The following is a 20,913-nucleotide window of genomic DNA, read 5'->3' on the forward strand; positions in this document are numbered from 1 at the left end:
CTGGCGCGACAAATGTCGGGTGATTGATTCTGAGCTACGGGACACCCTCCAAAACCCTGGTTTGAACTCTGGGGGATTGGCTCGCGGGCACGAGGCTACGATCTAGGAACGAGGCACGACAGAGACACAACGAGATACCTAGGTTTGGGCCACCGTGTGGTGTAAAACCCTACTCCTTCTTGGTGGAATTGCTTGTGGACAGTGATGTTGGAGCTACAAGGTGAGCCTGAGCTCTTGGGGTCAGCAATGGCGCAATGGACCGATCCCCTCCTATGGTGGCAGCATTGCCCCTTTTATAGGTGGCTCGGACCTCTTCCCCTAAAATATGAGCAGGAAAGGGAAACCACGGGGCGGGAATTTGAAGGGGACAAGAGCCGGTGCTTATCCTGACAAAAGGTGGTCTTCGCCTACTAAAGTGTTATCCATGATACCCAGAGGGATCCACAATGACCTCCTTCCTTCCGCGTCGTTGTCCTGGTCTTTTTTCATGAAAGCAGAAAGTTTTGGGACTTGCTTTGGGGGCTGAGGGAGTCCTGGATAAGGGGGTATCCGGACAACCAGACTATATACTTCGGTTGGACTATTGGACTATGAAGATACAAGATTGAAGACTTCGTCCCGTGTTCGGATGGGACTCTCCTTTGCATGGAAGGCAAGCTTGGCGATCCGGATTATAGATCTCCTTCTTTGTAACCGACTCTGTGTATCCCTAGCCCACTCCGGTGTCTATATAAACCGGAGGGTTTAGTCCGTAGGACAACAACAACAATCATACCATAGGCTAGCTTCTAGGGTTTAGCCTCTCTGATCTCGTGGTAGATCAACTCTTGTAATACTCATATCATCAGGATCAATCAAGCAGGAAGTAGGGTATTACCTCCATTGAGAGGGCCCGAACCTGGGTAAACATCGTGTCCCCAGTCTCTTGTTACCATTAGCCTTAGACGCACAGTTCGGGACCCCCTACCCGAGATCCGCCGGTTTTGACACCGACATTGGTGCTTTCATTGAGAGTTCCTCTATGTCGTCACTATAGTGCTCGATGGCTCGCCTCGTTGTCAGGGACAACATCACCTCTGAGGGAGCATTGGCCCAAGGCCAAAATCTCTGGCTAGGCGGCTTCGTCATGACCGCCCGATCGGCTGTCGCGCCGACGATGACTTCTCAGGTCATCAAAAACAGCCTCCATGTCCGAACAGATGGATCCAATGGAACTCTCTTCCCTTAATGAGCTCTTGGATCGCATCGCTGCCCTGGGCGTCGCTACGGACTATGATCGGATCAGGCTTAAACCCGACCAAAGGGAGATTTATTCTCCGCCGGTCACCCACGAGATCGCGGTGGTGGAGGAGCAACATACGAACTCTCCCTCTATTTTGAGGACGAACTATGTCCCAATTTCCGAGCTCTCTGAGCCGGACACCTGCTCACGGGAGCACATGACCCAAACCCCGAATTTAGGATCGGGCGACGGGTCAAACAAATTGGGCAACATCCCGAAGCCCGAGCCGTTAAGCTCGAAAGCTTCTTTGCCCCTGGGTCTCAGATCGTGGCAGGATTCGGATTCGAAATCACCCACCCACCCAATTTTATTCAATCTTCTGCATATTAGACAAGATCCCCACGAGACAGTACATCGTTACTGGGCCAGATTCCTCTTTGTGGTAAACAGGGTCAAGGACTGTCGCGAGGAAGACGCCATCTCCCTCTTTTGCAAAAATTGCACGGACAAAGGGATCATCAATGCTATAAGTCGCCGCGACATAGTACGCTTTGACGACTTAGCGGCCATAGTGCAGAAATACTGCGCGATGGATGTCGGTGTCAAAACCGGCGGATCTCGGGTAGGGGGGCCCGATCTATGCGTCTTAGGCTGATGGTAACAGGAAGTGAGGGACATAATGTTTACCCAGGTTCGGGCCCTCTCGATGGAGGTAAAACCCTACTTCCTGCTTGATTAATATTGAAGATATGAGTAGTACAAGAGTAGATCTACCACGAGATCGTAGAGGCTAAACCCTAAGAGCTAGTCTACGATGGTATGATTGTAATTGCGATCGTCCTTCTAAGGACCAACCTCTCTGGTTTATATAGACACGGAGAGGGCTAGGGTTTGCACGGAGTCGGTTACAAGCAAGGAAACACAATATCCGGATCGCCAAGCTTGCCTTCCATGCAAAGGAGAGTCCCATCCGGACACGGGCCGAAGTCTTGTGTCTTGTATCTTCACGCTTCAATAGTCCGGATGATGTATACAGTCCGGCTGTCCGGATACCCCCTAATCCAGCACTCCCTCAGTAGCCCCTGAACCAGGCTTCAATGACGATGAGTCCGACGCGCAGTCTTGTCTTCGGCATTGCAAGGCGGGTTCCTTCTCCAAAACTCCAATGTACCTACTACGACGAATAGTGTCCGGCTCCCCATCAACGTTGCACTCCTCGGCTTCAGTGCCTCAATAATGACCATCTCCACGTGTCAAGCGAATGCGAGGAGCCGAGGCATTTTGCATTTGCCACCCCCGGTCCTTCAGGCTGGCCATCTATTTGAAGAGATGGGAATTCTCAGATCCAAACCTCACTCTCCCCCCTCGAGCAAGCATCCCACAGAGCGCTCCAGAAAAAACCATTCCAACATGGCCGGTCGTCGCAGCTCTTCTGCTCACTCTCCTCGCTCCAAGTCGGGGGATTGGGAAGAGTGTTCAGTTCCTCGTAGCCGTTTGATAAGTTACAAACCCAAGGGTTTCTCCCACCGGCGTTTATGGTCCCCGTTCGAGCCGGAATAGCCACTTATAACGGAGGGGAACAAGCGGAGGGATCTCCTAATCCATCTCCGGAGGAGCGAATATATCTCATCCTGCATCTGCTAAGGGGCGTCGAGTTTCCCATCCACCCATTTCTTCACGGGCTCCTGGAGTTCTACGGTCTCCAGTTGCATAACCTTACCCCTGCCTCCGTACTACACATAGCAGGGTACGTTGCCCTTTGCGAGCTATTTTTGGGCTGTGAACCTCACTTCGGGTTATGGAAGAAGCTATTCTGCCTTGTCCCCTGCACCCAGGGAGAATCCCTATGTCAAGTGGGTGGGGCCAAAGTATGGCGCATTGCCAAGACCGGATACCTATCTGGCACTCCCAAGAAGGCACCAGAGAACTGGCCTTCAGAGTGGTTTTACATTGATGACATTCCCCTTCCGGATCCAGTCCGGACAGGTCTCCCCAAGTTCAGTAACGCCCCACCGAGGGCACGTCTAAGCTGGCGCCCCCGGGGCCCCCAAGAGGAGGATACCAGAGAAATACATTTCCTAATGAGCAGGATAAAGTTACTAGCCAAATCCGGACTGACGATAGTCGAGGTCATGGCAATATGCATAATGCGGGAGTGCAACCGCTTCAATATCGGGGGAAGCCCATGTGGCACTACAACGGGGAAGACGACGCCACCCGCTGCGTCCGTAAGGTTCCGGACTCCGCCACTGCTCTGGCAAGGATATTGTCCGGTTTATACGAAGGGGAAGAGGAAGAATTCCTTTGCATTAAACCGCGGGACGGATTCTCCATGTACAACCCCCCAGAGTGGGTAAGTCGTCATTCCTTTCCCTGCTTCACTTACTTTAGCTCTCTCTGCTAAGATTCCCCGCATCGATGTTTCCGAGCAGGATCTGAGGAGGGCCGTAGAAGGAATCTTCAGCCTCTCCCCGCAGCCAGAGGACCCTGGAAGGGCCCTAGATCTAGGACTCGAAGAAGATCCGGATATTACCGTGGAGCTTGTCAACGGGGTATTTTATCAAGCGAGCTGTGATGGTGCCTCAGTGGCCATTATTGCCGACTATCCTAGACTGCTCCCTGTGTCGCGTGTAAGCCAAACTAAAAACCCTATCCTTCGAAGAGGACTCCCCTCAGTGTCATGCCTTACCCTTGAGGCATCGTGTTGTTTGCAGAGACGACGGTCGGAGCGCGGGGCCAAGCCCCTAGGGACTCGTCGACCACGGGCGTCCGGATCGGGCAGGCTCAAGAGGAAGGCAGTGAGGGTCGACACACCGCTGCAAACGTAAAGCAAAAACTTGTCCTGTGATTATTGTATTTGAAGTATAATGGTGCCCTTCGTGTCCTGGCAGGAAGAGGAGCAGCCGGACTATATCCAGGGATCCCGCCAATCACGCCTCCACCAGCCGGGTTCCAGAACCGGCTTTGAGAGCGGAGGCGGACACGGGGCCAACAGCGCATAGTTCTCCGACAGAGGATGCGGATATGCTATCGGCCACGAACTCTGAAGTAGAGAGCGCCATGAATCACCGGCGCCGAAGGGCCGTGCTTCGGAAAAACATCTTCTTCGAAGAGGCATTTAATGCCTTCAATTCGGGGGATGCATACATCCGAGGAGCTCAAGGCGGGCTTGCCCGAGCGACGGACCAGTATACCAAAGATATACGGGTAAGAAATTTTGATAAGTATGTATAACAGTAGCCCCTGAGACTTGAAATGGTTGGAACAATTGTTTTAAGGATCAATTTATGTACAGATCGTTGTAGATAAGAATGAACAATTGGCTCGGGAGCTAAAGGAATGCAAGGCCCAGCTGAGGGACACGGTTGCCAAGTTAGAGAATCCCAAAAGGCCTCATCTGGTAATGTTAGTCTCAATTGCACGAAGATGCACCAGGTAATAAATGATTCATATAACAAGTCTAACAGAGAATTCTGCAGACAATCCCGGGGTGAATCCGGAGGGCGTAACGGATGACGACTCGCATCTCAAAAGGCAGCTAAAGGCTGGAAAGCGCATTCTTATGCAAATTAGGCAGGAGAAGAACAATCTTCAAGATGCCAATGTCCGGTTGGACGTGGAATTGAAGGACGTCTGTGCTCAGCTGGCGGACTCCGTGAAGGAGAACAAAAGGCTTCGATGCGGAATTTATGGTAAGTATCCAGACGAACTATATTATAGTTCAGCGAGGAAGTATATTGAAAGAATTTTGCTTGTAGGAATGTTAACGGGTCGCCCCGGGGAGGAGATGCCCTCATCTGCGGGAGATTTGCTACAAGACCTTTCATAGTTGCACGAGCGAGCTCGGCGGGTGATGCACGACGTAGCTCAAGCCTTGTGGCCAACAAGTTCTCTACCGAATGGCATGGGGGAGCTTGTGGGTATGCTTCAAGGAGCACGGCGGCGCTTCCGATTGTGGAAGGTGTCAGCTTGCCGGCAAGGTGCAAGAGAAGCCTGGGCTATGGTGAAGACGCGCTACACCAGGCTGGACCTGAACCATATGGCCGAAGTAGGACCGGCGGGGCCCGATGGGCAAGAAATTCCCGTAAGTCTGGTATATGACCAGGTAGCGTTAGCCGCGAAGTATTCTCAATAGGATTGTAAGCTAGATAGCCTGTTGGATAGTATAGAGGAGGAATATAGTCAGTCTAAGTGACTGTGTAATTCGGTGGGCATAAGTAGCCCCTAGCCGGATTAAAATCATTTGTCATGGCGGACCTTTCCGCTTCAGCCCCCGGATACTATAGTCCTGGGTGTGTCCGAATACCCACTCAGTTATACAAAACCGGGGTATGCGTGGAAACCAGGTGTAGGGGTCATAAGTGCTTGAACAGACAAGTACCCAAGTAGTTATGTTATATTACATGGATAGTAAGAAACGTCTTCCAGGGAGAATAGTTCCGTTAGGGGTTCCTTTCCCTGGGTACGCATGCGACAATGCACATGTCCGGACTACGAATGATGGCGCAGGATACAAGACTTCTGGGGATTTACGTTGTAATAAACGAATACATCTTTTGTTCACCGACCAAATATTCTCTTAAGGAAACTAGCTTTCGGGTTCACCTAGTCTGGGGTACACATCCGGCTGAACCGGCAGTAACAATCGCAGAGGTGCTCCCCTTATGCCCTAGCTGAATTAACGGGAACGTAGGGAATAAACACAAGATCCAGGCAACCCAGCTTGGCCACATCTTAAGTCATATCGATGCATATAATGGTGAAGAAAAGGAACATGTGGAAAATAAATGCACATGTGATGGGCGAAAAGCCATTAGAGTAATTATTTTTAGCTTCCATATAGGAAGCCCCCAGGTGCTGCTTACACACATAGTGCGGCCGGAGTTATTCGGAAGTCCGTACTATATTAAATATTTTGTGTGAAGAGTAAGAAAAGTCGAGAAAGGAAAAGGGATGGAGCATAAATAAAAGGGAGGGAGTAAGGAGACGAACATTGAGTTCGGCGTTAGGCGTAGAATCTCCGGAGTCTTGCTGCGTTCCATGGGTTCGGCTCGAGTCTGTTATCGGCTGCATTACGTAAGCGGTATGCTCCTCCGGTGAGAACTTTGTCAATGACAAAGGGACCTTCCCACTTGGGTTTGAGCTTGTCCTTCTTCTTCACTGGTAGGCATAGAACGAGTTCGCCAATATTGTAAGTTTTGGCCCGTAATTCTCTGCTTTGGTATCGTCGAGCATGTTGTTGATAGAATGCGGAGCGGGCTTTTGCAACATCGCGCTCCTCCTCCAGGGCATCCAAGTTATCCTGCCGATCTAATTCGGCTTCCTTCTCTTCGTACATGCGTACGCGTGGTGAATCGTGTATTATGTCGCAGGGTAGTACTGCTTCCGTGTCGTACACCATAAAAAATGGTATGTATCTGGTGGTGCGATTTGGCGTGGTTCGCAGCCCCCAGAGCACGGAGTCGAGGTCCTCGACCCAGTGCGTATCCAACTCTATCAAAGATCGCACTAGTCTGGGTTTGATGCCGCTCATGATGAGACGGTTTGCCCGTTCGACCTGGCCGTTTGTTTGGGGATGGTAGACGGAAGCGTAATCGAGCTTAATGCCCATTTTGCCGCACCAAGTTTTCACTTCATCGGCTATGAAATTGGAGCCATTATCAGTGATGATGCTATGAGGGACGCCGTATCGGTGTACGACCCCGGATATGAAGTCTATGACTGGTCCGGATTCGGCCGTTTTGACTAGTTTGGCTTCTATCCATTTGGTGAACTTGTCCACCATGACCAATAAGTATTTTTTCTTATGGCTTCCCCCTTTAAGAGGTCCGACCATATCCAGCCCCAAGACCGCGAAGGTCCAAGTTATGGGGATTGTTTGGAGAGCGGTAGGGGGCATATGACTCTGATTGGCGAAGAGCTAGCAACCAACGCAGTGTTGGACAAGGTCCTGTGCGTCTTCTCGGGCCGTCGTCTAATAAAAGCATGTACGGAAGGCCTTGCTGACTAGTGCTCGAACCGCGGCATGGTGCCCGCCCAGTCTGGCATGGATTTCAGCCAAGAGCCGCCGCCCTTCCTCTTCGGAGATGCATCTTTGGAGCACTCCGATAGCACTTTTCTTGTAGAGTTCCCCTTTGTGGACCTTGTAAGCCTTAGAACGCCAGACGATGCAGCGTGCTTCACTTTGGTCCTCGGGGAGCTCCTGCCTATTTAGGTAGGCCAGGAAAGGTTCAGCCCATGGGGCAACTACGGCCATGATTTCGTGGGCCGAAGATGTAATTTCGGTGGCAGAGCCTCCGATTATGTCTGACGGTTCAGAATCTGGGGGTGAGTTCGGGTCCGTGCTAGTATTGCCGGACCCCCCTTCCCATACTACGAATGGTTTGAACAACCTTTCCAGGAATATGTTAGGTGGGACAGGGTCGCGTTTAGCGCCGATGCGGGCGAGGACGTCAGCCGCTTGATTGTTTTCTCGAGCCACATGGTGGAATTCGAGCCCCTCGAACCGAGCTGACATTTTGAGGACGGCATTACGGTAGGCTGCCATTTTCGGATCCTTGGCATCAAAGTCTTTGTTAATTTGTGATATTGCGAGGTTCAAATCCCCGCGCACTTCCAGGCGTTGGATGCCCATAGAGACTGACATCCAAAGACCGTGCAACTAAGCCTCATATTCGGCTGCATTGTTGGAGTCTGTGTATAATATTTGGAGGACATACAGGACCGTGTCTCCGGTGGGAGACGTCAGGACTACACCCGCTCCCAATCCGTCCAGCATTTTAGAGCCGTCGGAGTGCATGATCCAGTTGGAGTATGCGCCATACTCTTTAGGGAGTTCGGCTTCTGTCCATTTGGCGACAAAGGCTGACAGTACTTGCGACTTGATGGCCTGCCATGGTTTGTATGTTATGTCGAACGGAAGGAGCTCGATGGCCCATTTAGCAATGCGGACCATAGTGTTGTGGTTATTTATTATGTCATTGAGTGGTACTTCGGAGACCACCGTAATCGAACACTCTTGCAAGTAGTGTCACAGCTTACGGGATGCCATGAAGACCGCGTATGCTATTTTTTGGTAGTGTGGGTATCGGGATTTGCATGGGGTGAGGACCGTGGATACGTAATAAACCGGCTTTTGGAGTGGGAATTTGTATCCGTCAACATCTCGTTCGACGACGAGCACTGCGCTTACAACTTGATGTGTTACAGCTATGTACAGTAGCATAGGCTCGCCGATGTTTGGCGTTGTTAGGACTAGATTACTGGCCAGTAAGGTCTTTATTTCATCGAGTCCGAACACGGCTGCATCCGTCCACAAGAAGCGTTCGATGTGCCGAAGGAGGCGGTAAAGAGGTAATGCCTTTTCTCCTAGCCTGGAGATAAAGCGCCTCAAAGCGGCCACGCATCCAGCTAGTTTCTGGATGTGCTTGAGGTCTGTTGGTATAGCCAACTGTGATAGAGCTCGGATTTTTGCCAGATTGGCTTCAATTCCTCTATTGGAAACAATGAAGCCCAGTAGTTTTCCCGAGGGGATGCCGAAAATGCATTTTTTCGGATTCAACTTGATGTCATATGTCCAGAGGTTATCAAATGTAAGCCTCAAGTCATCTATTAGGGTTTCGACGTGTCTTGTTTTTATGACCACGTCGTCCATGTATGCCTCCACTGTTTTGCCGATTTGTTTTTTCAAGCATGTTTGAATCATGCGTTGATAGGTTGCACCGGCATTCTTAAGCCCGAAAGGCATAGTGTTGAAGCAAAAAGGGCCATATGGCGTTACGAAAGCTGTTGCAGCTTGGTCAGACTCTGCCATCTTTATTTGATGGTATCCAAAGTATGCAATGAGAAAACACAGCGAGTCGTGTCCAGCTGTGGCATCGATGATTTGATCGATGCGGGGGAGGGAAAAGGGATCCTTGGGGCAAGCCTTGTTGAGGTCTTTGAAATCGACGCATAGGCGCCAGGATTTGTCCTTCTTTGGTACCATTACCAAATTTGCCAGCCAATCCGGATGTTTGATATCTCTGATGAATCCGTCCTCAAGTAGCTTGGCTAACTCTTCCCCCATTGCTTGTCGTTTAGGCTCTGAAAATCGCCTTAGGGTCTGTTTGACAAGTTTGTATCCCTTTAGTATGTTAAGGCTATGTTCGGCTAATCCGCGCGGGATGCCACGCATGTCCGATGGGTGCCAGGCAAAAATGTCCCAATTTTGGCGTAAAAATTCCCGTAGTGCGGCGTCCATTGCGGGGTTCAACTATGTCCCGATGGAAGCTGTCTTCGTGGGGTCCGTTGGATGGACTTGGAATTTGACTATCTCGTCTACGGGTTTAAATGAGGTGGACTTGGGTCGCTTGTTGAGTATCACGTCGTCCCTGTCTACGGTGGCCTGCGGCGTTGTTAATTCTTCGGCTGCTAGGGCTTCGGATAATGCTTCCAGGGCTAGTGCTGCGGTTTGTTTTTGGCGCGAAGTGCAATGTCCGGATCACTGGCTAGAGTGATGATTCCATTGGGCTCGGACATTTTAAGCATCATGTACCCGTAATGGGGTATAGCTTGAAAGCTTGCGAACGCATCCCGCCCTAGAAGGGCGTGGTATCCGCTGCTAAAAGGAGCCACCTGGAATGTGAATTCTTCGGACCTATAATTCTCCGGGGTGCCGAATACCACATCGAGTGTGATTTTTCCTACACACCGCGCTTCCCGACTAGGGATAATTCCCCTGAAGGTTGTGCCACTTTGCTCAATGCGGCTTTCGTCAATTTCCAACTTGTTGAGCGTTTCTTCATAGATCAAGTTTAATCTGCTTCTGCCGTCCATGAGTACTTAAGTGAGCCGAAAGCCATCCACAATTGGGCTAAGGACCAGAGTGGCTGGTGTCCGAACAGTCTGGAATCGAGGTTCATCACTGGCATTGAAAGTTATAGCAGTGTCGTTCCAAGGGTTTATTATGCCACATGGCAGATTTCAGCGGAGCTTCGATGAGCTCGCTTGCGCCTATTGTTGAGGCGAAAGTCTCGAAGACCGTTAGTACCATATTGTGCTCGTTGGTGGGATGTTGTTCTGCTTTATGGCCCGCAAGAAGATCCTCGCTACATTTTGCAACCTGCCGGAGTATCCAACATGCCCTAAGGCTATGAGTTGGTGTTGTGTCCAGAGCGCTATGGAGTTTACATGGCCCATTGAGCCATTCTTCCAATACGGTTCCCGGCCCTGGGGTGTGCTTCGATTTCTTGGGAACTGGATCGGCCGACTCATGAGAGTTCGCCCGTTTAGTTCAGACAAAGGTTCTGGTGAGGGCCGTACTATCCCAAAATTATGTTTGGGTTTTCCAGGCGCTTTCCATCGCACAGTACTTCTGTACTATGGTTGCCAAGTCCACAAAGTGTACTATGTCACGGCGACTTATAGCATTGAGGAGTTCTTTGTTCGTGCAGTTTTTGCAGAAAAGTGAGACAAGGTATTCCTCGCGGCAGTCCTTGACCTTGTTTAGCACAAGGAGGAATCTGGCCCAGTAGCGATGTACTGTCTCCTGGGGCTCTTGCATGATGTGGGAGAGACGGCTGAAGTCCGGGTGGGTGTTGTTAGCTGAATCTGAATCCTGATCCGATCTAGCACCCAGGGGCGTGGGAGGCTCCGAGTCTGACGGTCCGGGATCCGGAGTGTTGCCCAATTTCTTCGGCCCAGTTCCCGATTCTAAGTCCGGGACCAGGGTCATGTCTTCCATTGGGCAGGTGTTCGGCTCAAGGAGCTCGATGATCCAGACATGGTTCATCCTCCGAGTTGAGGGGTAATCCGTGTGTGGTTCATCCACTAATGTTATCTCATGGGTGGCCGGCGGGGATCTAATGTCCCCTTCGTCAGGTTTAAGCCCGATCCGGTCATAGTCTGTAGCGACTCCCAGAGCGGCAATGCGATCCAAGAGCTCATTAAGGGAGGAGAGCTCCATCGAATCCATCTATTCGGTGAGTTCTGAACTAACACGAAGGTTATGCTTGATGCCCCGAGAGGCCATCGTCGGCGCGGCCGCCGATGGGGCAGCCATGATGAAGCCGCCAAGTCAGAGAGTTTGGCCTACAGCCAGAGCTCCCCCCGAGGTAATGTTGTCCTTGACAATGAGACGAGCCATCGAGCCTTGTGGTGACGACATAGAGGAACTCTCAATGAAAGCACCAATGTCGGTGTCAAAACCGGCGGATCTCGGGTAGGGGGTCCCGCTGTGCGTCTTAGGCTAATGGTAACAGGAAGCGAGGGACACAATGTTTACCCAGGTTCGGGCCCTCTCGATGGAGGTAAAACCATACTTCCTGCTTGATTAATATTGAAGATATGAGTAGTACAAGAGTAGATCTACCACGAGATCATAGAGGCTAAGCCCTAAGAGCTAGCCTATGATGGTATGATTGTAATTGTGATCGTCCTTCTAAGTACCAACCTCTCCAGTTTATATAGACACCGGAGAGGGCTAGGGTTTACACAGAGTCGGTTACAAGGAAGGAAACACAATATCCGGATCGCCAAGCTTGCCTTCCACGCAAAGAAGAGTCCCATCCGGACACGGGCCGAAGTCTTGAGTCTTGTATCTTCACGCTTCAATATTCCGGACGATGTATACAGTACGGCTGTCCGGATACCCCCTAATCCAGGACTCCCTCGATGGAAAGCGCTTGGAAAACCCAAACAAACTTCTGGGACAATCTGGCTCTCACTAAACCCTTCGTCCGAACTAAAAGGGTAAACTCTCGTAAGTTACCCGAGTCAGTTACCAAAAACAAAAGCATGATACAAGGCGCGGAACCGTATTGGAGGAATGGCTCAGTGGGCCGTGCAAAATTCAAAGCACACCGGATACCACCCAACCCATAGCCTTAGAGCATGTTGGATACTTCGGCAGGTAGCAAAAAGCGGTGGGGATCTCCTCTTAAACCATACAGCAGAGCAACATCCCGCCGACAACAATAGTACGGTATTTACAGTCTTCGAGACTTTAGCCTCAAATAATAGGTGCAAGCGAGCTCAGTGCAGCCTCGCCGAAGTTTGCCACGTGGCAACAATAAACCCATGGAATGACACGGCTATAACTTACAATGCCAGTGAAGAACCTCAATTCCAAAAAGTCCGAGCACCAGCCACTTTGGTCCTTAGTCCAATCATGGACGGTTTCAGGTTCACTAAAGTGCTCATGGACGGCGGAAGCGGACTAAACCTCATCTACGAGGAAACCCTTAACAAGATGGAAATTGACAAGAGCTGCATTAAGCAAAGCAGCACGACCTTCAGGGGAATCATCCCTAGTCGGGAGGCGCGATGCACGGGAAAAATCACACTGGATGTGGTATTCGGCACACTAGAGAATTACAGGTCCGAAGAAATTACATTCCAAGTGGCCCCGTTCAGCGGATACCATGCCCTCTTGGGGCAGACGCATTCACGAGTTTCCAGGCTATACCCCATTACGGGTACATGAAGCTCAAAATTCCCGGGCCCAACGGAATAATCACTCTAGCTAGTGATCCGGACGTCGCACTCCGCGCCAAAAATAAAACCGCCACCCTCGCCCTGGAGGCACTATCAGAAGCCCTCACGGCCGAAGAACTGACAACGCTGCGAGCAACAATGGACAGAGACAACGTGATACTCGACAAGCAACCTAAATCCACCTCCTTCAAACCCGTGGACGAGATAGTCAAATTACAGGTCCACCCAACGGACCCTACAAAAATAGATTCCATCGGGACACAGTTGAACCCCACAATAGACGCTGCTCTGCGAGATTTCCTGCGTGAGAATTGGGATATCTTTGTCTGGCACCCTTTAGACATGCCAGGCATCCCACGCAGGCTGGCCGAACACAGCCTCAATATACTAAAAGGATACAAGCCAGTCAAGCAGACTCTTAGGCGCTTCTCAGAGCCTAAGCGGCAAGCCATGGGAGAAGAGCTAGCCAAGCTACTCGAGGCCGGATTCATTAGAGACATCAAACATTCGGAGTGGCTAGCAAACTTGGTAATGGTACCAAAGAAGGACAAATCCTGGCGCTTATGTGTCGATTTCAAGGACCTCAATAAAGCTTGCCCTAAGGATCCCTTCCCCCTCCCCCGCATTGATCAAATCATCGACCCCACCGCAGGACACGACTCATTGTGTTTCCTCGATGCATACTGTCAGGACCCCGATTCTATGCCACACCGATCTAGCATGTAACACCTCATATCACTTTGCGGCCTCACGCACGGTATTCCCACGGGTGTCGCCTTACCATGCCCGGGACCGTTTGCGCCTTTTGGCACACGTATACGATAGTGTCGCTAGCATCCATATGACAAAGAACCCGGGCTGACATGGCTAGTCGTGAACCCAAAGTGGCACTAACTTACAGGGACAGGCATACATGACCCAACATCGAACGTGTCAGTCATCAGCCAGTGAATCTGGGCTGTAGCAACTGGGCTAGCAGGACTCCGGTAAACCGGGCTGTAGCAGGCTAACAGGACTCCAGTAGACACCGCGTGACATTTCCCCGAAGGGACAGACACGGGAACGAAGAAGGACACATGCCGGCCAGCCTAAGTGTTCCGGAGCAGTAGCAAGCTACCAGGCTTCAGTGGAAGCACTAGGAGACATTTCCCGGTAAGAGAGGCTACTAAGAATAAACAACTAGATAGTCAGATCCCACACATAGCAATACACATTACACGTATGCATAACATGCAAGTATGTGATGTACAACATGGCATCACAGCATAACTCAACAACTCATATAGATAAAGGCTCAGAAGAGCCATCATAACATTTATTACAAACAGGGGTCACATGACCCAACAGCCAGAGCAAACAAGCAACAAGCGGAAGCATTACATGTCTGAGTACAGACATCTACAAATGAAAAAGGGTAAAGATCCTGACTATCTACAACATCCGATCAAGATCGTAGCTGAGGTACAAGCTACTCGTCGAAGTCCACGAGAACACTAGAAAGACCGAAGTCTCCGCTGCAAAAACATAAATAAAGCAACATGAGTACAAAGGTACTCAGCAAGACTTACATCAGATCCTATCATACATGCATTTGTATCAAGAAGGTAATGTGGAGTTTAGTTGCAGCAAGCCAGCTTTGACTCAGTGGCTATTCTGTTCTACGACTACGAGAAACTCTTGAGGTGAGACAACGTACATGAGTCCACTAATCACCACACAATACACTTCTATGGATTCATCCCCGTTTCCCTACGAGAAGGTCATCCATAGTACTCACACTTGTCTTGAGCATTTTATAGTATCCACTTCAAGTTGTCTATGTACCATGTAAGCATCCAAGAAGTCCATAACCGCGGACCCGGCTATTCGAATGGATCATGTTAACCCTGCAGGGGTGTACTTCTTCACACATGCTCTCGCCACTTACCGCCATGTACACGTCATGTAAATCGGCAACCTTCAAGCGGAAGCCTGGCGAGGGTGTCGGCCACGACCTGACTAACCACACAAGACTCTAGTCCAGGTTTATTGCCTATTCGGGTTCCATCCGCAAGGAGATCCGGCCGGGGTTTCGCTCACGGCCCCAAACGATGTGTGCATGGTTCCCGAGCCCACATACGGGTGCCACTCGGTACACAGGCCACGTGTGCCTAGTCTGTCCCAAGCCCACCCCGTCGGGTGCCACTTGGTAGAAAAATTGCACTACCTACAAACACCAGAAACTAGTTGCGACTCCTGGACAGAGATCAAGTGGGTTAATAAGTCGAGAGGGGCACTTAAGCATTCCAATGCGTGGTAGTAGCTAGTTATTGGACAACATACACAAAACTCACTGCTTAAGGACGGTTCTAGTGAGACAACCCACCATGTACTCCTACATGGCCTCTCATCGCTACCTTTACCAAATCGTGTTCACACACTTCACTCTCAGCATCAGAACATAGAACACTGCACTCCAATTCATTCCCAATGAATCAGACCTGACACAACTCTAAGCAATAGCAGGCATAGCATGGTAGGAACACAACAATGGCTTCAATCAACTCCTACACATGCTAGTGGGTTTCAACTATTTACTGTGGCAATGACAGGTCATGCAGAGGAATGGGTTCAACTACCGCAGCACAAAGTAGCAATTGAATCGTTGTTGTCCTAATGCAATAAATGAGAGCAGGAGCGAGAGAGTAGGATTGTATCGGAATGAACAAGGGGGTTTGCTTGCCTGGTAGATCAACAAGGAGGCACTGCTCCTCAGACAGGTACTCTGGAACACTCTCCGGAGCAGGACCTATCGAGAAGGAACAGTGTCGACAATCAATACACAAGCATATGCAACAATATGATGCATGAACATGGCATGTAGATGTGATGCTGTTTGAGCTAATGCAGCTAGCAATCATTTGGTTGAAGTTCATTTGAACCAAGAGTTCAAATGCAACTCCAAATAACTCTTTATAAATGCCATTTACATGTTTTCACTTATACAGTAGGTATAAGTTGGTTTGTCATCATGAAACTAGTACAGATGGAAAGATTGCATTTTTCTGATAATTTTTCATATATAAATTATTTCAATCTGAGCTACGGTTGAATTACTATGAATTTTTGAAGTTTAAATCATTTTCTGGAATTTTCTGAGTTATTTTAAATCCAGAAAATGGATAACTGCATCAGCATGACGACAGCACGACGTCAGCAGGTCAACCGGGGCTGACCAGGGTCAAACCTGACGTGTGGGGTCCACACGTCAGTGTCTAAGGGTTAATCGGGGGTTTTATACTAATCTAATTAAAATATTAGGGTGCGGGGGCCCACTGTCAGTGTCGGGTTAGTTAGATGGTGATTAGCCTTAACCTAATCACCTGACCCATGGGGCCCACCTAACGGGCCGGCGAGGTCAAAGGGTCAAACCTCACCGGCGTTAAACCACCGGCAAGGCCTGAGACGGCGGGGCACCGCGGAAATCGCCCACAGGGCTCCGTTTGGCGCGCGAAGCACAGCTACAGGATGCGGACTCTCGTCCGCATCCAACCGTGGTGGTGGCTCGGCCGGGGAGTGGCCGGAGTGGCGCCGGTGACGAGCTCGGCGGCGGCCGAAGCTAGGTCGGGGTTGGGTTCGGCGCTACGGTGCACGAGAGGGCGAGTGGGTGTGTGCGTTAGGCTCCTGGGAGCTTCCTGAGCACGGTGAGGTGATCTGTTGTGAGCGCGCGTGGCTGTGGCCACGACGGCAAGGAGCTGCGGTGGCGATGGCTTCGGCCATGGTGGAAACGACGGCTACGACGCGGGAACGAGGGGGAGAAGAGAGGGGAAACGGGGAGATGCTCACGGCGGACTCGACGGGCTTGTCGGCGAGCTCGGGGACGCGCTGAAGACGGTGGGGCAGCGAAGACGATCTCCGGCGACCGGAATGAAGACGGCGGCGAGGCAGCTCTCTAGGGCCTCCCGAGGCGCGTGGCTTGACGGGGAGGTAGCCGGCGATGTGGCGGAGCTTCTGGGCGCAGCGACAGGGCGAGGGGTGGCCGGTGGACGCGGTGGTGCTCGTCGGCGGCGGCCGGCGCGTTCGGACGCGAGAGAGAAGGCGAGGGAGAGGAGAGGAGAGGACTGGGGAGAGTGAGCGAGTCCGGGGGGGCGCGTGGCGTCGTCCAGACACATCAGCGGAGAGACGGGCAGGCAGGAAGGGAGGAGGTGGCGCGGCGCGGCGGTGCGCGCGTCGGGCACGCGCCCGTCCTTCTGGCGGGAGGAAGACGATAGGGGAGGGGGGACAGGTGGGCTGGGCTGGCCAGCTGGGCTGGCCAGGCCGCACAGTGCTGGGCCAGCACAGGAGCTGGCCGCAGGTAAGTTTTCTCCTGTTTTGTTTTTCTTTTCTATTTTCTGAGATTTGTTTTGATTTAATAATAATACTAAATCATTTTATTTACTTATACCAATTTTTGTAGGAACTAGTGGTATTATTCCAGAGCTCCTCAACAAATGGCATAATTTTTGGACATATATTATATATAACAAATATATATCCAATGCAAATAATTATGCATTAATTCCAAATGCCCAAAATAAATACTTATGAGCTCCTAAAAATATTGGTTTGATTTTTATCTCTGTCCAATATTTTTATAGAGCAACATGAACATTTTCTTGGACCTTTTTGGAGCAATTTTTATCTAGGTCATTTCCAGAGATGATTCTGAGGGTTTCACAAATCCTCATTTCAATTTTAAATGGAATTTAAACATGATGCACACATGACTAGCTAGCCTCGAGCATACCAGAACTAGGGATGTGACAACTCGCCCCCACTTGAAAGAATCTCGTCCCGAGATTCAGGGGTCGATGGAAAGAAAGTGGGGTACTCCAGTCAAAGACGATCTTCTTGCTCCCAAGTAGCTTCTCTCTCGGAATGATGAGACCACTGAACCTTGAGAAACTTGATGTTATGACGTCGAGTGACACGCTCTGCTTGACCAAGAATGCGAACCGGATACTCTCGATACATGAGGTTATCTTGGAGATCAAGCGTTTCGTTGTCCACTCCGCGGATAGGATCCGAGAAGCAACGCCTGAGTTGAGAGACGTGGAAGACATCATGAACTCGAAAAATATGTGGGGGTAGTTCCAACTGGTAGGCAACCTCTCCTTGTTTAGCGAGAATGCGAAAAGGACCAATGTAACGAGGAGCCAACTTGCCCTTGATACCAAAACGATGGGTACCCTTCAGGGGAGTAACCCGAAGATAAGCTTTGTCGCCAACTTCATAAGTCATATCCTTATGATGGCGGTCATACTGACTCTTTTGACGAGACTGGGCTGTTTTCAAATTCTCACGAATGATGCGAACTTGCTCTTCTGCCTCCTGGATCATGTCCGGTCCAAAGAATTGTCTTTCACCAGTTTCTGACATCTTCGTCCATAGAGAACCTCAAAAGGAGCTTTCTTGAGACTGGATTGATAGCTATTGTTATAAGCAAACTCGGCGAAAGGAAGACATTTCTCCCAATCCATACCGAATGAGATAACGCAAGCTCTAAGCATGTCTTCGAGAATTTGGTTGACCCTTTCCACCTGACCACTCGACTGAGGGTGGAAAGCGGTACTGAAGGAAAGATGGGTTCCCATGGCAGTTTGAAAACTCTCCCAGAAATGAGAAGTGAAAAGACTACCACGGTCTGAATTGATCTCTAGTGGAACACCATGAAGTGACACTATTCGAGAAATGTATAAGTCAGCGAGCTAACTAGCAGTGATACTCTCTCGAACAGGTAGGAAGTGAGCCACTTTGGAAAGACGATCAATCAATACGAAGATAGCATTATTCCCTTTCTTGGTCCTGGGAAAGCCGGTGATGAAATCCATACCAACTTTATCCCATTTCCACTCAGGAATAGCTAAAGGCTGAAGGGTGCCAGCAGGCCTTTGATGCTCTGCCTTAACGCGACGACAAATGTCACAGTTAGCAATAAACTGAGCGATTTCTCTCTTCATCCTAGTCCACTAGAACCTCTGGCGTAGGTCCTGATACATCTTAGTACTACCGGGATGAATCGTGAGAGGAAATTCATGCGCCTCCTTAAGAATCAATTGTCGCAGATGTTGATTTTTGGGAACCACCAAGCGATTCTCAAAGAAAACAACACCTCGATCATCCATAGAGAAACATCCACCAACTCCCTTCTTAATGTTTCTCTTGATGCGGATAACACCCCTATCAAACTTCTGGTCAGTAATGATCTGATCCTCGAGGGTAGGTTTCGCCACCAAGGTAGAAAGGAATCCGTGAGGAGCAATGTGAAGGTTAAGCTTACAAAATTCCTCATGGAGAAGTGGTTGGCCTTGCTGCAACATGAGATTGTTGCAATAGGATTTACGGCTTAGAGCATCAGCCATGACATTGGCTTTGCCTGGGGTGTAGGTAATCCCTAGATCATAATCGGTGATCAACTCCAACCAACGTCTTTGCCTAAGGTTCAAATCTGGTTGGGTGAAGATATACTTGAGACTCTGGTGATCGGTGTAGATCTCGCAACATTTACCAAGAAGGTAATGTCGCCAGGTCTTGAGTGCATAGACTACGGCTGCAAGCTCTAGATCATGTGTACGATAATTCTCCTCATGTGGATGCAACTGTCGAGATGCATAGGCAATCACATGACGATCCTGCATAAGAATGCAACCTAGTCCCTGCCGTGAGGCGTCGCAGTAGATAACAAAGTCTTTAGTGAAATCCGGTGGCACAAGTATGGGAGCGGAAGTCAGGCGCCTTTTTAGTTCCTGAAAACTGTACTCACACTGTGGGGACCACTCAAACCTTTTATCCTTCTTGAGAAGTTCCGTGAGGGGTTTGGATACTTTGGAGAAGTTTTCAACAAAGCGGCGGCAATAGCTGGCTAGACCAAGGAAACTCCTAACTTGTTTAACGGTTTCAGGTGGAGTCCAATCAAGAACGGCCTTAACTCTCTCGGGATTGACAGCAATGCCCTTACCAGAGATTACGTGGCCTAGGTAGGTCACTTCTGGCAACCAAAATTCACACTTGGAGAAATTTGGCATAAAGGCGGTGCTCTCTGAGTTTTTCTAACACAAGTCTAAGATGTTCGGCATGCTCTTCCTCGTTCTTCGAGTAAATAAGAATATCATCGAGGTAAACCATGACAAACTTATCTAAGTACTCCATGAAGATCGAGTTCATCAAGCGGGAGAAAATGGCTGGGGCGTTGGTTAGACCAAAGGACATGACGGTGTACTCGTACTGACCATAACGAGTGACAAAAGCCGTCTTAGGAATGTCCCCATTTCTGATCTTGATTTGGTGGTAGCCTAACCTCAAATCCATAGAGAACCTCAAAAGGAGCTTTCTTGAGACTGGATTGATAGCTATTGTTATAAGCAAACTCGGCGAAAGGAAGACATTTCTCCCAATCCATACCGAATGAGATAACGCAAGCTCCACTCGGCGAAAGGACATGACGGTGTACTCGTACTAATCTAATTAAAATATTAGGGCGCAGGGGCCCACTGTCAGTGTCGGTTAGTTAGATGGTGATTAGCCTTAAGCTAATCACCTGACTCACGGGGCCCACCTGACGGGCCGGCGAGGTCAAAGGGTCAAACCTCACCGGCGTTATACCGCCGGCAAGGCCCGAGACGGCGGGGCACCGCGGAAATTGCCCACAGGGCTCCGTTTGGCGCGCGAAGCACAGCTACGGGATGCGGACGCTCGTCCGCATCCAACCGTGGTGGTGGCTCGGTCGGGGAGTGGCCGGAGTGGCGCCGGCGACGAGCTCGGCGGCGGCCGAAGCTCGGTCGGGGTTGGGTTCGGCGCTACGGTGCACGAGAGGGCGAGTGGGTGTGTGCGTTAGGCTCCTGGGAGCTTCCTGAGTATGGTGAGGCGCTCCGTGTGAGCGCGCGCGGCTGTGGCCACGACTATGAGGAGCTGCGGCGGCGATGGCTTCGGCCATGGTGGAAACGACGGCTACGACGCGGGAACGAGGGGGAGAAGAGAGGGGAAATGGGGAGATGCTCACGGCGGACTCGACGGGCTTGTCGGCGAGCTCGGGGACGCGCTGAAGACGGTGGGGCGGCGAAGAGGATCTCTGGCGACCGGAGATGAAGACGGCGGCGAGGCGGCTCTCCAGGGCCTCCCGAGGCGCGTGGCTTGACGAGGAGGTAGTCGGCGATGTGGCGGAGCTTCTGGGCGCAGCGACAGGGCGAGGGGTGGCCGGT

Source organism: Triticum aestivum, chromosome 6B (assembly GCF_018294505.1).
Source record: "Triticum aestivum cultivar Chinese Spring chromosome 6B, IWGSC CS RefSeq v2.1, whole genome shotgun sequence".
Taxonomy (NCBI): domain Eukaryota; kingdom Viridiplantae; phylum Streptophyta; class Magnoliopsida; order Poales; family Poaceae; genus Triticum; species Triticum aestivum.